Source organism: Panthera onca (genome assembly GCF_046562875.1).
Source record: "Panthera onca isolate mPanOnc1 chromosome E1 unlocalized genomic scaffold, mPanOnc1 haplotype 2 h2.Chr16_ul_10, whole genome shotgun sequence".
NCBI classification, from domain to species: Eukaryota; Metazoa; Chordata; class Mammalia; order Carnivora; family Felidae; genus Panthera; species Panthera onca.
Window position 1 is genome coordinate 379,780 of NW_027675809.1, and position 24,135 is coordinate 403,914.

At 37.0% G+C, this 24,135-nt stretch overlaps 1 long non-coding RNA gene and 1 pseudogene across 2 annotated transcripts in view; one reads left to right on the plus strand and one right to left on the minus strand.

Annotated features, from left to right (window-relative positions):
• The window catches only part of LOC145715120 (uncharacterized), a 353,021-nt gene that overhangs the window by 309,053 nt on the left and 19,833 nt on the right, over window positions 1–24,135 (plus strand). The gene's annotated exons all lie outside the window — the stretch shown is intronic.
• Window positions 1–24,135, minus strand: part of LOC144615413 (EF-hand calcium-binding domain-containing protein 13-like) — a 98,892-nt pseudogene that overhangs the window by 72,881 nt on the left and 1,876 nt on the right.

Below are 24,135 nucleotides of genomic sequence, written 5' to 3' on the forward strand. Positions count from 1 at the left end.
AGAAGCAGGTTAGTGTTTGCTTGGGAAGTAGTGAGGGGGGGTTGTGGAAAGAGAATGGGGGCTTACAAAGGGGTATAATGGGATTGAGTTTTCACAAGTATATACATATGTAGAAATTTTCAAATTGTATACTTTAAATATGTCAAGTATATACCTCAATAAAACTATAAAATATGCAGATAATTTAAAATCCATTGGAATAGCCAATTCCAAAAACAGTACAGAGGTTTTGTCTAAAAATTAAAAACAGAACTATCATATCATCCAGCAAGCTCACTTTTGGATATATACCCAAAGGAAATAAAAGCACTGTCTCAAAGAGCTATGTGCACTTCAAACATTGCAGCATTATGCACAATAGCCAAGAAATGGAAACAGCCTAAATGCTCACCAACAGATGAATAAAGAAAATGTAACCTCTATGTATATGACATATTCTGGAGGGTGGAGGGAATGGGCAGATGTTTGTCAAAGGATACAAACTTTAGGTATAAGATGAACAAGTTCTGGGAATCTGATGTACAGCATGGTGACTATAGTTAATAATACTATATTGTATCTTTGAAATTTGCTGAGAGACTATATCCTAAGAGAGTAGTGTTCTCATCACACACAAAAAAGGTAACTATGTGAGGTGATGGAGATGTTCTTTACTTGATAGCTGGTAATCATTTCACAATGTATATGTATATCAAATCATTATGTTGTACACTTTAAATATATGCAATTTATATTTGTCAATTATATCTCAATAAAGCTGGACAAGATAACATGACTTGACATAAACCATGTTCCTATAGGTATATGCATATCCTATGACCCAGCTTCTTCATTTCTAGAAATCTATCCTATAAAAATATTTACACAAATGTGCAAGAATTGATGAACAAGGATGCTCTTTATAGCATTATTTGTAATAGCAAAAATTTTAGAGGTAACTTCACCATTAATCAATATGAGACCAATTAAAATGTATATAACAAATATCCAGGAAAAATACCTACCAAATTATTAAGTGTGTACTATGAAGAATTGTAGGGAAAGATTGAGGTGAAGAGATAATTTTCGTTTTGTAATTTGTAAACTTCTTTAAGCTAAAAATACTAACTTAAAACAAAAAAACCTTTATATTCAGTTATTAAACTTTTTCTTGTATTTGCAATTTTTACCAAGATATTCAATATAGGTCTACATTTTTTCAATGTAAAAATTAAGGAATAAAAATTTAAACTAACATATGTTATCTAAAATTGTTTGTATGGACACTAATAATGAAGCAGCAGAAAGAGAAATTAAGAAAACAATCCCATGTACAATGGCACCAAAAATAATAAAATACCAAGAATAAACTTAAGCAAGGAGGTGAAAGATCTGTACTCAGAAAACTATAAAACATTGATGAAAGAATGTGAAGATAACACAAACAAATGGAAAGACATTCCGGGCTCACGAATTAGAAGAATATTGTTAAAATATCCATACTACCCAAAGCAATCTACAAATGTAATGCAATCCCTATCAAAATACCAACAGCATTTCACAGAACTAGAACTAACAATCCTAAAATTTGTATGGAAACAGAAATGACTCCAAATAGCCAAAACAACCTTCAAAAATAAAAAGAAAGCTGGAGGTATCATAATTCCAGATTTCAAGTTATATTACAAAGCAGTAGTAATCAAAACAGTGTGGTACTGGCACAAAAATAGACACATAGATCAATGGAACAGAATAGAAAACACAGAAGTAAACATACAGTTAAATGGCCAATTAATCTTCAACAAAGGAGACAAGAATATGCATTTGGAAGAGAGAGTCCCTTCAACAAACGGTGTTGGGAAAACTGGACAGCAACATGCAACAGAATGAAACTGGACCACTTTCTTACACTATACACAAAAGTTCAAAATGGACTAAGAACTTAAATGTTAGACCTAAAACCATAAAAATCCTAATAGAGAGCAGAGGCAGTAATTTCTCTGACATCAGCCATAGCAACATCTTTTTAGATACATCTCCTGAGGCAAGGGAAACAAAAGTAAAAATAAACTACTGGGATTACCACAGAATAAAAAGCTTTGGTACAGCAAAGGAAACAACCAATAAAACTAAACAATAACCTACTGAATGGGATAAGATGTTTGCAAATGACATACCCAATAAAGGGTTAGTATCCAAAATATATAAAGAACCTATATAATTCAACACCAGAAAAACAAATAATCCATTTTAAATGGGCAGAAGACAGGAACAGACATTTCTTCAAAGAAGACCTACATATGGCCAACAGACACATGAAAAGGTGTTCAACATCACTCATCATCAGGGAAATGCAAATCAAAACCACAATGAGATATCACCTCACACCTATCAAAGTGGCTAAATTTAAAAACACAAGAAAAAACAAGTGTTAGCAATGATGTAGAAAAAAAAAAGGAACCCTTGTGCATTGTTGGTGGGAATGCAAACTGGTGTAGCCACTGTGGAATACAGTATGGAGATTCCTCAAAAAATGAAAACTACCATATGATCCAGTAATCACACCTCTGGGAATTTACCCAAAGAATACATAAACATTAATTCATAGGTATATAGGCATCCCTATGTTTATTGCAGCATTACTTAAAATAGCCAAATTATGGGAGCAGTCCAAATGTCCATCGATAGATGAATGAAGATGTGGTGTGTGTGTGTGTGTGTGTGTGTATATATACACACACACACACACACACACACACACACACACATACAATGGAATATTATTCAGCCATAAAAGGAATTAAATCTTGCCATTTGCAAAAACATGGATGGAGCTAGGGAGTATAGTGCTGAGTGAAATAAGCCAGTCAGAGAAACACAAATACCATATGATTTTACTCACATGTAGAATTTATGAAACAAAACAAATGAACAAAGTGGTGGGGGGCGGGGGTGGGGAACAGGACAAACCAACAAACATACTCTTAACTATAGAGAACAAACCGGGGGTTACCAGAGGGAAAGTGGATGAGGGGATGGATGAAATAGGTGAAGGGGATGAAAAGTATACTTATCTTGATGAGCACTGTGTAATATAGGGAATTGCTGAATCACTATATTGTACACCTGAAACTAATACAACACTGTATGCTAACTAACTGGAATTAAAATAAAATAAAAACAAATAAAGTAAAATAGGTTGTATGGCTTTGGAGTAGACTTTTATCTTTCTGTCCCTCAGTTTCCCCAACGGTAAATCCAGGTAATTGGAAGAAACTCCATCTGAAGTCTTGAAATCTAAAGTTCTAAAGATTTATTGCTTTGAATTTCTTTTTTTTTTTTTTAATTTTTTTTTTCAACGTTTTTTATTTATTTTGGGGACAGAGAGAGACAGAGCATGAACGGGGGAGGGGCAGAGAGAGAGGGAGACACAGAATCGGAAACAGGCTCCAGGCTCCGAGCCATCAGTCCAGAGCCTGACGCAGGGCTCGAACTCACAGACCGCGAGATCGTGACCTGGCTGAAGTCGGACGCTCAACCGACTGCGCCACCCAGGTGCCCCTGAATTTCTAATAACAGTATTACTTAAAAGCCTTAAAATGTTCACATCCTTTGACCTAGCAATTTCAATTTTAGTAACCTATCTTTTGCCTGATGAGATAAAGAGAAAAAACCCAGCTTATAACAGCAAAAATATTAGAAATAACATATTTATTTAGATTATTTGTTATATAGCTTATTTTTCAAAACAATTTGTTTTTGTGCTTTGATCTGTTCCACAGAATAATTCACAGCTGCCAAAAGCCAAGCTCTCCAACCAGCCTGATGGCAGGGCCCGGGCGGTGGACGGATCGGGACTGCATGGCGGCGCACCGACAGCGAAGCTTCTCGTACTCCTGCTTTTATGTAATTTGGCCTTAGCATTGGTCAGGGAAGCCCCCCTACCAATGAAAGTACCTGGGGATTTGTCGGTTGGGGAATTGCCCATGACAGGCCCCCTGGGAAAAGGACCACGGGGGAAAGAAATAAGATTCCGCAGGGAAATTATGCGGGCCTATATCCAGCCCTTGCCACCCCCTGTAAAGACTCCCCTACCTAAAGGAAGGATAGCCCCATATATTTCCCAGCCAGGGAGGGGGACAAATGGATTTGAAATCCCCACCCTGGCAACAAAGGAATGTATCTATGGATACAAATTACTCCAACCCTAGGCCCACTTGGCCCCCAGGAGGCATTCCAGATGATAACTGGACCTGGTGGGTTAAGGTACAGAATGGTTCATTAGTTCCTAGGTATACACTGTCTCCCTGGGAGCGCATAAGGCGTGGGTTCCCAGGGCCCTCTTGGCTCCCTCCTGGCACCCCGGACCAAAGCGAATAACTTTTGTTCCTTATACGCAAATGGTTCAAAGAAACAATTAAGAAGTCATGTCCCTGTAAATGTTCCACTTGAGGTGTTGAGAGATAGATGACCTTTCATGAAAATAGCAAAGCAAATGCTTTATAGACTATAAATAAACATAGATACATAATGAAAATAATATGAAGAAATTAATCAATTTCTTGTAACGTTACAAGAAAATAACCATGTTGTCCCTTAATGGGTGATTACACAAAGGAACATTTTTAGAATTAGGTAAAGCCAAGAAACATAGATGACGCACGCTACAAGGAAATTGCTAACAAACATAATGCCACGGTTGCCGCAATAAAGCGGCCAGTCTAACACACTGTTGTTGTCCGTGTCCATTTGTTATTTTCGCCGACACCGTGAATCCTTCAGGAACCCCAGGACCTGCTGGGGCTGGACCCTGGCACACAGCCATTTAAAAAGGCAGTGTTGGGGTGCCTGGGTGGCTCAGTCGGTTAAGCGTCCAACCTCGGCTCAGGTCATGATCTTGCGGTTTGTGAGTTCGAGCCCCACGCCGGGCTCTGTGCTGACAGCTCAGAGCCTGGAGCCTGCTTCTGCTTCTGTGTCTCCCACTCTCTCTGCCCCTCCCCCACTCATGCTCTGTCTCTCTCTCAAAAATGAATAAATGTTATTAAACATTTAAAAAGGCAGTGTGGATCTGTATTTATTTACATGGAAAGTTGCCTAACATATAAAGTTAATAGAAAAAGGTAACAAAATTGTATGCATGTGAGTCAACATATATTTTTTCTAATTATGTGTTTATGCATATGTATATACCACAGTTACACACATACACGCACACACATGCTTAGAAAAATCCTAGAAAAATATATGTAAAAATACCAAAGTTCAGCTCTGGGTAGTGGGATTACACATAAGTTTTATTTTCTCCTTTCTATTCTCCTATGCTTTCAGAGAATAAAGTTATTTCCACTTTGAATAATTATTTTAATAATAAATCTCCAAAAAATTATATGTCAAGAGAATTAACATATGGATAAATAAACATGTCAGAAAAAATAGAGTTGCTTTTTAGTCTTTCTAAAAGTTAGATTTATATTTATTATTTTATTTTTATGCCCTCTGAAAGTTGTGCACAGTAGACACTCAAAAAATGTTGGGGTGACTCGGATAGATAGACGAATGCACGCTATTGTAACTTGTCAATTCCTGTTAGGTTGCTAAGTAACGTTCTATTGGTGGTCCATTTGACTCCTAGTATTCTCCATCTACAAATTTTTTATAATAACCAATCCACATCTTTTATTTGAGTAGCTTGATGCTTTTAACCTCAGAGTATTACTGTGTCATTGTGGGTATTAAGTTTATTTTATTTCTGACCAATCCTTCAACTTATCTATACCATTTTTATTCTAAACTTATCTCTCCTCCTTAATAAGCTTGGAATGATCTGTAAATGTAATCAGTTCTCTATTTATTATTTACTTCTTTAAGTATTGGACACTGACAACAAAAGAACAATTACTTTTCCAGAGGTTTTAAAATAAAATTATTAGGATTTTGATTTGCATTTTTTTGACTACTGAGGATGGAAAATATTTTTATATGATTATTGGCTACATATATTTTCTTTTATGTGATATTCTTATCCATGTGTCTTACTCACTTTTCTATTCCATTGTTTGTTACTAATTTGTATGAGTTCTTTACACATTCTGAAAACTAATCACTAGTCACTTCTGTGAATTGCAAATATTTCCAAGTTCTTAACTTGTCTTTTTACTTTAAAGTGTCTTTTGATAAATAAAAGTTCTTAATTTTAACATAAATATATTAATCTGGTCTTTTATACTCAAACACTTTTGCCTTAAGAAATCTTCCCTATCGTATGCAAGTAGCAAAAATTAAAAGTCTAAAAATATCAGATGTTGATGAAAGTATGTCATAATCCAATCTAGTAATCAACCAATCCAATTGTACCAGAGGCCCAATTTTTTAATATTATCGTAAATGTGCAAAAAAAGTTTTTAGAACATATTATAAAGCTTAGCTTTCCTATGATGTGTAATTAATCTGACCAACATAGAACTTACATCCATGTTTGCAAACCTTAAACTAATAATGAAAACACAAAACTTACCATCAATATCAACAGTCTTTAGTGCCTTTTGCATTTCCGAATCACTTATAAAAATCTTCAAGGTGTGATGGATCATTGGCAGATCATTCACATAAATTTTACCACTTTGAATTTTGCTAAAAATTTTACAGGCCTTCTGAAGTGCTAAATACACACGACAAAACGGTTAATTAATTCAAACGAATAATTATCGTCAACCCCGCTACAATCTCTCCCAATGAAAAAAACAACAATGATCAGTAAAGGAAGAAAGAGGAGCAAGTCTTTGTGTTCTAATTCTTTGCTTTAAAATCAATCTCATGATTTCTTTAGGTATGTCTAGAGTTAATGACCTCCAAGTCTACAAGTTTCCTAAACAACTCTCAGAAACTGAGAAAAGTCATGCAAAGCTCACATAGCAAAGGCAGTCACCATTTTCCCTGGGAATGTTTAAATCCTTCTTCCATGCTCCCATATCACTTGGTACATATCTCAGACAAAGCTATTGGTATTGTGATTGCTTGCATGTCAATATCCCTCACTCAACTATCAGGCTCTAGGGGGCAAGATTTTTCATTCTTCAAGTGCCAGTGTCTACTTCAGAACAGATCCTCAAAAAATGTCTGTTGAATTAAACTGAATTTAGTTCAGTGGGTACTACCCTTAGTTTTCAGAAAAAGAGGTGCTAGATGACAGTGCTAAATACCAGAGAAAGACTAACATATTGATAACAATGTGTTTTTTTTAATGTTTACTTATTCTTGAGAGAGAGAGAGAAACAGAGTGCAAGCTGGGGAGGGGCAGAGAGAGAGCGGGAGACACAGAGTCTGAAGCAGGCTCCAGGCTCTGAGCTGTCAGAACAACCTATGTGAGGCTCGAACCCATGAACTGCAAAATCATGACCAGGGCCGAAGTTGGACGCTTAACCGACTGAGCCACCCAGGCGCCCCACGATGGCTTTAATAACAGGAGTTTTAGTAGAGTATTAGGGGTGGAAACCAGGTTTCAGTGAAATAGGAAGTAAATAAATAATTAAGGAAACCAACTCTTTCAAGAAGCTTCTTTGAAAAACATAGAGTATAATATTGACACAGTCCCTGAGGAAGCATAAGAAAATTCAATGAAAGAAAATTAAGAGTGAAGGGATTAGTGACATGAAAGGGACTCTTCTCCAATGAGAAAATAGGGAAGGCTATGGATGTTGTTTACAATCCTAACAGTTCTCCTCATGAGGAAAACTTTTTTTCCTTTTTTTCTGTATCTATATGAGATGATGGATATTAATTAAACTTACTGTGGTAATCATCTCACAACATATGTAAGTCAAGTCATTATGCTATACACCTTAAACTTACACAGTGCTACATCTTAATTATATCCCAATAAAACTGGAGGATAAAAGATGTCTGGGGCACATGGGTGAGTCAGTTGATTAAGCATCCAACTGCAGCTCAGGTCATAATCTCGTGGTTCGTGAGTTCAAGCCCCACATTGGGCTGTGTGCTGACAGCTCAGAGCCTGGAGCCTGCTTACGATTCTGTGTCTCCCTCTCTCTCTGCCCCTCCCCTGCTCACGTTCTGTCTGTCTGTCTCTCTCTCTCAAACATAAATAAACATTAAAAATTAAAAAAAAAAAGAAAAGATGCCTAACATAGGGGCACCTGGCTGGCTCAGTTAGTAGAACACGCAACTTCTGATCTCAGGGTTGTGAGTTTAAGGCCCACGTTGAGCACAGAGATTACTTATGAAAAAATAAAATAAAAAGATGCCTAATATGATGATCAGAAAGGAAAAATATGCTAAATGACTCCATAAATATAAAGGAGAGGCCCAAGATACGGGAGAGTTCAGTGTCAAGAAGTGAAGGGGGAAAAAAAAAGAAGTGAAGGGTACTATGTACCAAGAACTAAGTCCTAGTAAAATCAGTGACTCTAGTGCTTACTAATATATTCATTGGATGTAATATTCACACTTTTTTCCCAAAATATTTTAACTAAAATAAGCACATATGTTACATTTTGCCTATCAATATAACAGAAGATATTTCTAAAAAAAGACATTTATGAATCCTTATTTTACCTAGTTTGCTTATGCTTACTCACAGACTACAGCATTTGTCACATCATGTAATATTAGTTGATATCATATGCCATTAGGAGTAAAGAAAGCGACACTAATCACTGAAACAATTTCTAAAATGTACACAATCAGGTAATTTATTCAAGAAGTTCTAGAATCTATTATTACCGCTTAATTCTTGTGAGTGTAAGTGTCCTTGAGGTACTTCATTATATGATGTCTTGCAGAGGCTAGAAACCATTTCCCTTTTCCTGTCAAAGAAACAGCCACATTAGAAAGCAGCACAAAAACGAAACAAAACACCACACACACAAAATATTTATGCCATTTTTCCATTAAAATATTAGCAAGCCTATCAACAGTTTGAGATTCTCCAGTCTCTTACTCCATAAAAACCTTTGTTAAAAGACCATCCAAGTGATAGTGAATTATATACTCTTCATCCCAGAATTCCCACCTTGCTTCTTTTAGACATCTCTCTATGGAGCAGAATTTACCCTGGTCAGTAAGCAGTGCCCATGATTCACTATCCTTTGGCTGTCGTCCAATTTTTGCTACTCTTAATTCAAGTCACAGCAAATTTTATAGAAAGTTATTATAGAAAGGAAAAACAAGAGTATCTTTAAATAGCAAAGAATCCCAGATTCCACAACCTGTCAGTAAAAATTTTTTGAAAAGATGATTTATCTAATCACCTAACATGTAAATAACTCAAATCATAGAATGTTAGTGTTAGAAGAAATCTCAAGGGTCCGTCTAGTACAAGATTCTTGTACAGATGTGGAGACTGAGGCCCAGAGATATAAAGTGAATTGTACAAGAGCCTAAGCTAGCAAGTGAGGTCAATAAGGACCCAACGTTAAGTTTTTGAATTCCACATACAGTGATCTTAGCTCTACGCCACCCTCCCTAGAGCATAGTCTTAGTTTGCACAAACTATTTTGCATACTTTATGTGGAAATGATAGATGATTCTGAAAAGAAAAACCCAAATCTTAATGCAACATTTAAGGGAAAAAAAAAAAACCACAACAATGATTTAAATACCGAATAATTGAGGAAGATGTACAAAGGGGTGATAAAGTCTTGTGAACACTGTACTGATTCGGAAACTTGAGTGAAGACCTTTCTTTCTTAGTCATCTTCTCCTTCAACAGCTTCACTGAGGAAGAGGCAATCTAGAGCCAAATGCAGGAATGTTGGTGCCTGAGATCACACTGGTAAACCAGCATTACTGGAAAATAAACCTCTTAAAAAGATAGCTAATCATATCTGGGTTCCTCACTGATGTAAAATTGCTTTTTGTAATGGAATTAGAGTTTACATACACTAAAATTTTAAATAAACTATAGAATTTTTTTTGCAGAGTCATGTTTTTCTAAGTATGCAACTAAACCACCTTATTAATGTCGTGTCAATTTAAAATAGTGGATTTCACAAAGCAGGGCAAATCTATGGTATAGTGAAGAGAAGACCACCAGATTCTAGGCTACATATATGGGCTTTGACTAGATGAGCAAAATAATGTGGAGAATCAACACAGTTATTCAAATAACACAGGTACTTATGCTTTAAATCATCCTCATGACTGAGAAAATTATCCACTTAACATGTATATGCATAAGCATGATTCAAAAGTGGCAAGTAGCTGGGTAGACAGAAAAGCATCACTTTAGAAAATGAGGACTGTAATAATAGGTGTCTTCAATTTTACGTGGAGCCTAGAACCTTGTTTACATGGAGTCTAGGCCCCTTTTGAAGCACAGAAGTATGCAGAGTAAAATCTGTCTTTGTCTCAGCTCCAGGCTGGAAAAAAAAGAGAGAGAGAGAGAAGAAAGAGTACTCCTCTGGATTAGTTATAGTGATAGATCTACCCACACAAGTACCGAACTCAAATCTACACTAAATATGTGGGGTAGGAGAATAGAAACCAAAAAAGTCATTTAAAGTTGTCCCATGTTCATCACATCTCTGAAGTGCAGTGCAGAAGAGAATTCAAATTCTCTTGGAGGAGAATACTCTAGATCCAGACTCACGTGAGATTCCCACAGATTTAGATCAACAATATATGAGAAAATAAACAAAAAGTACAAAGCACCCAAGGACATAAGTTAATGAGTAAGAAGCAGACAAAGCAATAAACAGAAGATTTAGATCCACCAGGGACTTTATATTATATTTATCAGGTATCAGTCTTGAAACAACTAAAGAACATGACCAAAAAACACGACATAAGGCAGATTATAAGAAGAACCAAATGGGGGTTCCAGGGTGGCTCAGTCGGTTGAGCGTCTGACTTCGGCTCGGGTCATGATCTGGCGGTTTGTGAGTTCAAGCCCCGCGTCAGGCTCTGTGCGCAAAGCTCAAAGCCTGGAGCCTGCTTCAGATTCTGTGTCTCCCTCTCTCTCTGCCTCTCCCCTGCTCATGCTCTGTCTCTCTCTGTCTCTCAAAAATAAATAAATGTTAAAAAAAAAAATTCTTTTTAAAAAGAAGAACCAGGGGCGCCTGGGTGGCTCAGTTGGTTGAACGTCCGACTTCGGCTCAGGTCATGATCTCGCGGTCCATGAGTTCCAGCCCCGCATCGGGCCCTGTGCTGACTGACAGCTCAGAGCCTGGAGCCTGTTTCAGATTCTGTGTCTCCCTCTCTCTCTGACCCTCCCCCGTTCATGCTCTGTCTCGCTCTGTCTCAAAAATAAATAAACGTTAAAAAAAATTTTTTTTTAATTAAAAAAAAAGAAGAACCAAATAAAGTTTCTAGAGGTAAAAAATATAAGCACTGAAATTAAATTCTCAATAGACAATTTAAACTAGAGATTATATTCAGCTGGAGAAAGATAAACGAGAAAGCAGATGGGAGAAATTACCCAGATGAGATAGACAGTATATCTAAGTACATCATATAGTGAATGAAGCAGGCTGAATGGTGGCCCCAAAAAGATAGGTCCATGTCCTAATCCTTGGAACCTGTATATGTGACTTTATTTGGATAAAAGGTCTGTGGAGAGGGAACAAAGTTAAGGATCTCAAGATGAGATATACAATGAAGTGTTTATAAAAATGGAAGGAGACTTGAGATATAAACACAGGGGAGAAGACCATATATAGAGCAAGATGGGGGCCAAGATTAAAGTTATGCTGCCACAGCCAAGGAATGCTCAGGGTCACTGTTACAACAGCAGAAGTGTTAACAGAGAGTATAGTAATAAAAATAAAGATCTAATGGAGAAGGAAGGGGAAAATGTCATATTCTTCTGAATGGGTTCCTTGTTACATTTTTTGTAAAAAAAAAAAAAAAAAAGAAGAAGGAGGAGGAGGAGGAGGAAGAAAAAGAGGAGGAACAGGGGAAGGAAGAGAAAGAAGAAGAAATATTTAAGATTGTGACATTTCAGGGGTACCTAGGTGGCTCAGTAGGTTAAGTGTCTGCACAAATTTCAGTTAAGGTCATGATCTCATGGTCATGAGATCAAGTCCACGTCAGGCTCCAGGCTGGGTGTGGAGCCTGCTTAGGATTCTCTCTCTCCCTTTTCCTCTGCCCCTCTGCCCCTTTCCCCTGCTCACACTCTCTCTCTCTTCTCAAAAAAAAAATGATTTTGATTGATGTGACATTTCAATACTTGGACTAAAATGTGATGGAATGTTTGAAAGCTAAAAACAATGCTCAAAAGTAAAACATTTTCAGATCATATGTACCTCAGTTCTTTCAGTATGCAACTGTACTTGTAAACTTTTCTTTCTTCTGAACTTTTTCTCTCCTGAAAAATCAGAGGATTTCTCTTCTCCACAGAGGAATATTGATGTTTCATACCTAAATTGCACAGAAAATTGGAATAATTCCTGAGTTGCTTTTTTTCTTACTTTTTCTTTTTTTCATCTTTTACCTATAGAAAATTTCAAGCATATACAAAAGTAGACAGACTAATGTGATGATTGGGGCGACTGGGTGGGTCAGTCGGTTAAGTGACTTTGGTTCAGATCATGATCTCATGGTTCATGGGTTGGAGCCCCGCATTGGGCTCTGTGCTGACAGTTCAGGGTCTGGAGCCTGCTTCAGATTCTGTGTCTCCCTCTCTCTCTGTCCCTCCCCCACTCATGCTCTGTCTCTGTCTCTCAAAAATAAATAGACGTGAAAAAGAATAATGTGACAATCTTCCCATGTACCCATCACCCAGCTTCAATAATAGGCAATCCTATTTCAGCTATATCCCTACTCCAGTTTCTTATTATTTTGAAGCAAATTCCAACATCATATTATTTCATGAGTGAAAATTTTAATATTAATTTCTACAAGGTGCTTTTTCTTTTATTTTTGAAAAAAAAAATTTAATGTTTATTTGTGAGAGAGGCAGCGCACAAGCAGAGGAAGGGCAGAGAGAGAGAGAGAGAGAGAGAAAGAGAGACAGAATCCGAAGCAGGCCCCAGGCTCCCAACGCAGGGCTCGAACTCACAAACTGCGAGATCATGACCTGAGCAGAAGTCAGACGCTTAATAAGCCACCCAGGTGCCCCAAGGTGTTTTTTCTTTTAAAAAACCACATTTAAAACACAATTATGACACCCTAAAAGTTAACAATAATTTCTTAGTATCATCAAACATGGTCAGTGTTCAAATTTCCAATTGTTTCATAAATGTCAAAATTTATTAACACTCTGCATAAGGATTCAGTAAGGTCACCATTACAGTTTGTTGATTGATGTGTCTTTTAGATCTCTTTTTTTATCTATAGGCTCTTTTTCCAAGTCTTTTATCATCCTCATTATCACTATTGCCAGGCAATTTGTACTATAGATTTTCCAGTCTGGATTTTGCTAATTATATCACCATGGTTGTAGAATTTTAAAGACTTGATCAGATTAACTTCAACAGATTAAGTGTTGAACCACTAAACTGTACACCTAAAACTAGTACTATACTATATGTTAACTGGAATTCAAATTAAAACTTAAAAAAGATAGCCAGGTGATTTTAACGTGTAGATAAATTTGATAGTCACTATGCAAACCACAGGCTTGTTCCTATTCAGAACTCCCATCAATTGGTCTATAACTCAGTATTTTATAAGAAATACCTTATTCTTCCTTATAAAGGAACTAAAAGCAAAACTAAAAGCTCTTTAGCAGAAGTGGCTCCTTTTTAGAGTAACCTGCTATACAAGGGCTACTTAAGTAATACAAAGGACAATGATAGGATTGAATCTATAACATCTTCAGATGAATTTGGCCCCAAGCAAAATTGTGATGTAGAGGTAATTTTTATCATGCACCTACCTCACTGCCCTTCCTTAGCAGGTACCTTGCCCTTTTGACTCTCTATCCCTTTAAATCTAATCCCATGAATTCCTGCCCTGAGAGTGCCATTACCTTGCTCTTAGCCCCCCTGAATCTGCCCTATTATTAGTCTCCTCTGCAGTCCTCCACTCACAAAGGGAATGACTTTAACTCTTTTGATTACGACCCAGAGTATAAAATACATTTCTATTGAGATGTAGTACACATATACAAAGAGAGAGAACTGAAGTAATTTCACAAAATAATACTTGTTATGTGAAAAACACTCTAGTGTCTTCAATATTATTCAAATTTCTTTTTAAACAAAATACCAGTTAGTGACCTCCTAAGTTGATTTTATAACACACAAGTGAGTCATAATCTAGAATCTACTGCTACTTTATATCACCCATCCTCTCCCCATATATCTCCATTGAGATCTTCATATTTCTGGAATAATTATGATTTCCACATTACTACATGATTTTTCAAATCCTTTATTATTTTTCTAAAGTATAAGTGTGTTTATGTTATGAGCTGCCTCAAACATTTTACAGAATTGGGATGACTTACTATAAATAATGAATAAGTGAAAACATTTGTTCTGTATCCTATTCTCCTAGGGCATTGTGTCTCCCAGGTAACCTAGTTTATACAGTGCTAATGAAAGAATGTAAAGGAACACTTCCACCATCTCCCATTCCTTCCTAGGTGACAAGTTTTATTGCGATGTTCTAGAAATAATTATTTTGCCTTTTGTCACTGAACATAAAGGAATAGTGGGATTCTCCATGAGATTATCACCAGATTTGTCAGCAGGAACCTTGCAGGCCAGAAGGCAGTGGTATGGTATATTTAAAATCCTGGGGGCAAAAAAAACCAAAAACAAAAACTTGCCAACCAAGAGTACTCTACCCCCCAAAGCTGTCCTACAGAACCGAAAGACAGATAGTTTCCCAGACGACAAAAAAAAAAAAAAAGGCTAAAGGAGTTCATCACACTAGATAGACTGACCTTATAAGAAATGTTAAAGTGGGGGTGCCGAGGTGGCTCAGTCGGTTGAACGTCCACCTTCAGCTCAGGTCACGATCGCATAGCTCGTGAGTTCGAGCCCCATGTCAGGTTCTGTGCTCAAAGCTCAGAGCCTGGAGCCTGCTTCAGATTCTGTGTCTCCCTCTCTCTCTGCCCTTCCCTTGCTCACACTGTCTCTCTCTCTCTCTCTCAAAAATAATAAATAAACATTAAAAAAGAAAAAAGAAATGTTAAAGGGAGTTCTTCAAGCTAAAATGAAAGGATGCTAATTAGTAACATGAAAACAAATGAAAGTGTAAATCTCACTGGTAGAGGTAAACATATAGTTAAATTCAGAATACTGAAATCTTGTAATGGTGGAAGGTAAATCACATATAACTCTCACATAAAGGTTAAAAGATAAATGTATTAAAAACAACAATAATCTGTTAATGGATACACAAATATAAAAAGATGTAAGTGGTGACATCAAAAACAAAATGAGAGTGAGGTGTTAAAATGCTGAACTTTTGTATACATTTGAAGTTAAGTTGTTACCAGTTTAAAATAGGCTTATAAGATGTTTTAAATTTTTTTTTTTAACGTTTATTTATTTTTGAGACAGAGAGAGACAGAGCATGAATGTGAGTGTCAGAGAGAGGGAGACACAGAATCTGAAACAGGCTCCAGGCTCTGAGCTGTCAGCACAGAGCCCGACGCGGGGCTCAAACTCACGGACCGCGAGATCATGACCTGAGCCGAAGTCGGACGCTTAACCGACTGAGCCACCCAGGCGCCCCAATGTTTTATATAAGCCTTATGGTAACCACAAAGCAGAAACCTACAGTAAATATACAAAAGATAAAAAGAAAGGAATCAAAGTATATCACTAGAAGGGCACCTGGCTGGCTCAGTCAGTGGAACATGTGATTCTTGATCTCGAGGTTGTAAGTTTGAGCCCCACATTGGTTGTAAAGATTACTTAAAAGTTAAAAAATATAATTTTAAGTATATCACTAGAGAAAATCATCAAATCACAAAGGGAGAGAGTAAGAGGAAGAAAGGAACAAAGAAAACAAGCAACCAAGCCAGAAAACAAGCAACAAAATGGCAACAGTAAGTCCATACCTATCAATAATCACCTTCAATGTAAATGGACTAAATTCTCCAATCAAAAGACAGAGTGGCTGAATAGATTAAAAGAAAAAAAAAAAAAGACCCAAATATCTGCTGCCTCCTAGAGACTCCCTGTAGCTTTAAGGACACTTATAGACTGAAAGTGAAGGGATGGAAAAAGATATTCCATGAAAATGGAAACCAAAAGAGGGCAAATCTAGCTATAGTCATATTAGACAAAATAAATTTCAATAAATATTTTTTGTTTTTTGCTTTTTTAATTTTTTTAATGTTTGTTTATTTTTGAGAGAAAGAGACACACAGAGAGTGAGCGGGGGAGGGGCAGAGACAGAGGGAGACACTGAATCCAAAGCAGGCTCCAGGCTCTGAGCTGTCAGCACAGAGAGCAACACGGGGCTCAAACCCATGAACCATGGGATCATGGCCTGAGCGAACGTCAGTCACTTAACCAACTGAGCCACCCAGGCACCCCTCAATACGTGTTTTTTTTTTAATGTTTATTTTTGAGAGAGAGAGACAGAGCATGATTGAGGGAGGGGCAGAGAGAGAGAGGGAGACACAGAATCTGAATCTGAGCTGTCAGCACAGAACCCCATGTGGAGCTCCAATTCACGAACCGTGAGAGCATGAACTGAGCTGAAGTTGGACGCTTAACTGACTGAGCCACCCAGGTGCTCCCATCAATGGATGTTGTTTTTTTTTTAATGTTTATTTATTTTTGAGAGAGACAGAGACAGAATGCAAGTGGGTTAGGGGCAGAAAGACAGGGAGACACAGAACCCGAAGCAGACTCCAGGCTCTGAGCTGTCAGTACAGAGCCTGATGTGGGGCTCAAACCCACGAGCTGTGAGATCATGACCTGAGCCAAAGTCGGACGCTCAACCGACTGAGCCACTCATGTGTCCCTCAATGTATGTTTTTAAGCCAAAAATTACAACAAGAGACAAACAAGAATCATTACATAATGATAAAGGGGTGAATTAATCAAGAGGATATAGCAATTGCAGTGTTTATGTATCCAATATTAGAGCATCTAAACATACAAAACAAATACTAACAGATCTGAAGGGAGAAATAGACAGCAATGCAGCAATAGTAAGGGACACTTAAATACCCCCACTTTCAACAGTAGATAGACTAACTAGAGAAAAATGAAGGAGAACATTGAACTTCAACTATACTGGAAACCAAATGGACCTAACAGACATATAGAGAGCATTCTATCCAACAGCAGCAGCATATACATTCTCCTCAAGCACACATGCAACATTCTCCAGGATAGATAATTTGTTAGGCCACCAAACAAGTCTTTAAAATCTTAAGAAGACTGAAATCATATCAAACATCTTCTGTGACCACAAAGGTATAAAACAAGAAATCAATTACAAGAAAAAAAATGAAAAAAATGACATATGTAGCGATTAAACAATATGTTCCTGAACAACCAATTGGTCAAAGAGAAAATCAAAAGGGAAATAAAAAATACCTGGAGACAAAGTAAATGAAAACACAGTATACCAAAACTTATTGGATGCAGCAAAAGCTGTTCTAAGAAAAATGTTTATAGAGATAAACACCTACATAAAGAAAAAAGAGGGGCACCTGGGTGGCTCAGTTGGTTGAGAGTCCGATCGGCTCAGGTCATGATCTCACATGACAGCTGATAGCACAGAGCCTGGAGCCTGCTTTGGATTCTGTGTCTCCCTCTCTCTCTGCCCCTCCCCCACTCACACTCTGTCTCTGTGTCTCAAAAATGGATAAACGTTAAAAAATAAAACTTAAAAAAAAGAAAAAAGAAAGATCTCGAATAAACAACTTAATTTTATACCTCAAGGAACTGGAAGGGAAAAAGGAACTAAGCCCAAAGTTAATAGAAGGAAGGAAATAACAAAGCTCAGAAATATAGACTAAAAAGACAATAGAAAAGATAAAAGAAGCTAAGAGTTTGTCTTTTGAAAAAATAATCAAAATTGACAAATCTTACTAGACTAAGAAAAAAAGAAAAGTCTCAAATAAAATCAGAAATAAAGAGGAGACATTCAACTGATAACAGAAATACTAAAGCTCATAAGAAATTACTATGAACAATTATATGCCAACAAATTAGATAACCTAAAAGAAATTTATAAATTTCTAGAAACATACAAGACTGAATCATGAAGACATAGAAAATGTGAACAGACCAATTATTAGTAAGGAGATTGAATCAGTAATCAAAGACCTCCCAACAAAGTCCAAGATGGCTTCACTGGTGATTTCTACTAAACATTTAAGAATTAACACCAATCCTTCTCAAACTCTTCCCAAAAACTGAAGAGGAGGGAACACTTCCAAACTTGTTTTATGAGGCCAACACTACGGGTAACAAAACCAGACAAGGACACTACAAGAAAAGAAATCTGCCGTCCAATATCCCTGATAAACATAGATGCAAAAATTCTCAACGCAATATTTCAATAGTACATTATATTAGTACAATATTATTACAATACAATATTAATACTAATTAGTACAATACAATACTAATATTGTACAGTATTAGTACAATATACTAATATTTCAATTGTACATTAAGAGGATCATAGACCATGATCTAGTGGGATTTACTTCTGGAATTCAAGGATGGTTCAACATAGGCAAAAAGGTAAATGTGATACCCCACAATATAGGGAAAAACCCATTCTTCTTCTGTGTTTCTCCTTTACTCCTCCATGACTACCACACTCACAACACTTCTGACACCAGATGTGTGAGGTATTCTTCCCCACCACCAAGCAATTCTCTGCCACACCAACTGGGTGTGGCACCAACTGGGTCCTACAATTTACCTCAATTCTAACACTATCTACCTGGATATACTGTCAGATTCCACAGGTTAAGGGATCAGTCCCACAAGACTGCTCCCACCCCACTTGTGCCAATCACAACTCCAGATTGTGACCTGTGCTTCGGACTCATCACCTATAAATGAGAGGCTCCCAAAAGACCCTCCTTGGATTTGATTAATTTGCTAGAAGAGCTCACAGAACTTAGAAAAATAGTTACATATGTTTACCAGTTTATTTTTTAAAATATGATAAAAGATACAGGTGAATAGCCAGATGAAGGGACACATAGGGCAATGTCTGGCAGGATCTTAGCACAGGAGCTTCTGTCCCCAAGGATTTGGGAGGACATCAGCCTCCTGGTATGTGGATGTGTTTACCAACCTGGAAGATCTCTGAATAGGCCTATACTATTGAGATTTTTATGGAGGCTTATTCATGTAGGTAGGATCAATTATTAATTCCATTTCCAGTCCCCTTCCCCTCTCTGGAGAACTTCTAGGTTGGTGAACACATCCACAGACTAGGAGGGTGACACATCCCAACCCCATGGGGACAGAAGCTCCTGTGCTTGGGACCCTCCCAAACCTCACCCAATGAATATCTTCATGTGACTATTCTTCTGTATACTCAGTCATGTCCTTTAATAAACTGCTGAACATAAATGTGTCCCTGAGTTCTGTGAGATGCTCTAGCAATTAATTAAACCTGAGTAGGGGTCATGGGAACCTCTGATTTGTACCCAAGTCAAACAGATTACAAAATCAATAGACAAAAATCAGTTGTATTTCTATACACTAACAAGAAACTATCAGAAAGATAAATTAAGAAAACAATCCCATTTACAATAGCATCAAAAAACAAAATACTTAGAAACAGATTTAACCAAGGAGGTGAAAGATGAGTACACTGAAAACCATAAAACATTAATGAAAAACACTGAAGAAGACACAAATAAACGGCAGGATGTTTTGTGTTTGTGGACTGGAAGAATTAATATTTTTAAAATGTCTTATACTACCCAAAGTGATTTATATATTAAATGCAATTCCTGTCCAAATTCCACTGGCATTTTTTGCACAGAAGTAGAATAAATAATCCTAAAATTTGTATAGAATCACAAGAGACCTCAAAGAGCTAAAGCAATTTTGAAAAGGAAATAGTAACACTTGTAGAACATAGTAAGCTCTTCGACATTGGACAATAATGTTTTGGATTTGACACAAAAAGCAAAGGCAACAAAAGCAAAATTAACAAGCGGGACTACATCAAACTAAAAAGTTTCTGGACAGCAAAGGAAACCATCAGCAAAATGAAAAGGGAATCTATAGAATGGGAGAAAATATTTGCAAACCATATATCTGATGAGTCAATATTCAAATATACAAGGAATTCATACAACTCAATAACATAAATAATCCAATTTTAAAAGGACTTGAATAGACATTTTTCCAAAAAAAGACATACAAATGGCCGACAGGTACATGAAATGGCTCACAATCGCTCATCATCAGGGAAATGCAAATCAAAACCATAATGACGTATCATCTCATACCTGCTAGAATAGCTGTTTTCAAGGAGGCAAGAAACGAGTATTGGCAAGAATGTGGAGGAAAGGAAACACTTGTGCACTGCTGGTGGGAATGTAAATTGGTGCAGCCACTATGGAAAACAATGTGGAGTTTCCTCAAAAAATTAAAAATATAACTACAATATGATCCTGCAATTCCATTTCTGGCTATATATCTGAAGGCAATGAAAACACTCTCAAAGAGATATCTGCACTCCTATATTCATCACAGCATTATTCACAACAGCCAAGGTATGGAAACAATATAAATGTCAATCAACAGATAAATGGCTAAAGATGTGTCATCACACACACACACACACACACACACACACACACACACACACACACAGGAATACTACCCAGCCATGCAACATGGATGGACCTTGAGGGCATCATGTGAAGTAAAACAGGTCAGACATAGAAAGGCAAATACTGGACGATCTTATATATATGTGGACTCTAAAAAAGCCAAATTCATAGAAACAGAGAGTAGAAGGGTGGTTTCCAGGGATGGAGGTGGGGGAAATAAGAAAAGGGAGAGGCTGGTAAAAGGGTAGAAACTTTCAGTTAAAAGATAAATAAGGTCTGTGGGCCTAATGTATAACATGGCTATAGTTGATAACACTATATTGCACAATGGAAATTTGCTAAGAGAGTAGAACCTAAGTGTTCTCACCAACATAGTAAGTAAATAAGGTAAACATGTGAAATGAGTAAAAGGTGGTAATCATTTCACAATGTAAACATATATTAAATCTTCACATTGTAGACTTAAATACATTATTTTGTCAAAAAAGACAAACTTGCAGGCATATGGATAATTGCTCTGCTGTAACTAGAAGCCCATGGTGGCTTATAGGCTTCCACATAGCTGTGAGAGAAATGAGAAAAAAAATGAAAAGAATGGCTACCTAGGAGTTAAAACTATACCAAAAGAAAGGCCACAAATATGCATGATCCTCCACACTTAGTACCTTATGAGAACACAGGAGCTACATTTTTGGTTCTCTCAAGCTTGCAGCAGTATAATTCCATTAAGTGAGTTCAGAGTTTAACTTACCTTTTTTTGTGCTCTAGCCTCAAACCCCTAATTTCATGTGAAATTGTCTTCTGTGTCATTTGAGAAAACTTGATGTCTTTCTTGTTGTCAATATGTCTCGATGGCAAGTTGGTTGCAAGAGAATTACAGCCTTCATCTGATAAATCGCTATTTTCTTCTGCCTGGGGAGTAACCAAGAGCCACAGTCAACCATGTTCTCTTTGCACAGGCAAGTTCAGTATGACCTTCTGGGTCAAATAATTCATTGTAGATAAATATTTTCTCTAAAGTGATGCTACCAGACAGAATTTTGTTGAAAAGGATTTAATTATCAGTGCATTAGTTCACATTAGGTACATGTTCTAAATGTCACCAACTATCCTTAGTGCATTATGTAGCTATAAAATGCCCAGCATTCGTGAACATAGCTAACGGTTGTGGAATCTAGTTCTTAAGGCATCTTTAAACTTACTTCATTAAATTAAAAACTCTTCTCCATGAACATAAGGGAAGGGAAGTGAAAATAATATAAAAACAGGGAGGGGGACGAAACATAAGAGACTCTTAAATATGGAGAACAAACAGAGGGTTACTGGAGGGGTTGTGGGAGGGGAGATGGGTTAAATGGGTAAGGGGCATTAAGGAGTCTCCTCCTGAAATCACTATTGCACTATATGCTAACTAACTTGGATGCAAATTAAAAATATATAAAGTAAAATTTAAAAAAATAATTAAAAAGAAATAAAAACTCTTCTCTACATCCACTATCAAGAGGATGAGAAGACAAGCCACAGACTGAGAGTAAATACTTAGAAAAGACATATCTGATAATGGGCTTTACTCAAAGTACTGTTATTCTGTATATTCAAAAATATATACAAAGAACTCTTAACAATAAGAAAAAGCACAACCCAACTTAAAAATGGGCAAAAGATCTTAACAAAGAAGACGTGCAGATGGCAAACAAGCAAATGAAAAGATCATTTGCTCAACATCATGTCAATAGGAAAGTGCAAATTAAAACATCAAGATACCACTACACATCTGTTAAAATGGCCAAATCCAAAATACTGACAAAACCAAATGCTGGCAAGGATGTGGAGCAAGAGGAACTCTTATTCATTGCTGGTGGGAATGCAAAATGGCACAACCACTTTGAAAGACAGTACTAAACATACTTATACCATATTTTGCAGCAATTACACCTTACTGGTATTTACCAAAGGAGTAGAAAACATATACCCACACAAAAACCTGCACACAGACGTTTAAAACAGCTTTATTCAGAATTGCCAGAACTTGGGGAAAAAAACAGTGCCCTTCAGCAGATGAATGGCAGTAGACTCAGTACATGAACTGTGGTACATCTAGAAAATGGAATACTATCTGGCACTAAAAAGAAAGGAACTATCAAGCCATGAAAAGACATGGAGGAAACTTAAATACATATTGCTAAGTAAAATAAGCCCATCTGCAAAGGCTACATACTATATGATTCCAACTATATGACATTCTGAATAGGTTAAACTATGAAGACTACAGAGACCAGCGGTAGTCAGTGGAGGAGGGAGAAAATGAATAAGCAGAGCACAGAAGATACGTAGGGCAGTGAAACTATTCTATATACTATAATAATGGCTACATGTCACTATACATTTGTCCAAACTCACAGAGTGCACAATACTGAATCAACCCCAATGTAAAGTATGGACTTTGGGTGATAAAGATATGTCCGTGTAGGTTTATTGATTGTAACAAATGTACCACGGTGGTGTACGATGTTGATAGCGGAGGAGGCTGCACATGTATAGAGGCAGGGAGTATATGGGAACTCCCCACTCAACTTTGCTGTGAATCTAAAACTGCTCTAAAAAATAAAAGTCTATCGAGAAAAAAAATAAAGCAGCTATATTTCTTCTAAACAGACACCTCCCCCTCCAAAAAAGAACTAGGGCCTACGAGCAATGAACATGTTTAGAAAAAGAGGAATGAAGTGAGAAATATACTCTTTTGAAATGCGGCTGTTTGCAGGTCATCTGGGTAGCTCAGTGGGTTAAGCATCCAGCTCTTGGTTTCAGCTTAGGACATGATCTCACAGTTCATGAGTTCGAGCCCTGCATCGGGCTCTTTGCTGACAGTGCAGAGCCTGCTTGGGATTCTCTCTCTCCTTCTCTCTCTCTGCCCCTCCACTGTTCATCCTCACTTTCTCTCTCTCTCTCTCTCAAAAATAAAGAAACTTAAAAAAAAAAAAAAAAACATGGCTGCTTGCTTAAAACAACTGGACTGCATCTAGCTGATCAAAGGTATATTAGTTTTTAACCCCTGAACAAATTACAAAGGCCATGTATAAAGCAGATCACTAAGGGAGTTTAGAGAATCTCTATTTCTACACAAAATGTAAATTAAGGGAACTATTTCAGTGACTTTTAGGGTCTGCATACATTCATCTTACAACAGAGGCACACCTTTAACAACCTGCTTCAAAAAGGCAATCTGATTTGCTGCCCTAATATTTATTAGGAATGATGAAAAGTTTCCTAGAGATGTTGAGAAAAATGACTCAAAACAGAAACCAGGAAAATAAAAGGAGGAAGATCTAAAAAGACAGAGAGGCACAAAAACCTGTTATCAAAGACCAGATGAACAGAAGCAGTCAAATAGTGAACAGAAACTTTGATGATACAGAAAAGGAAGAAAATAATCTCTGAAATTCTGTGGTTAAAGGTGAACTGTCTGT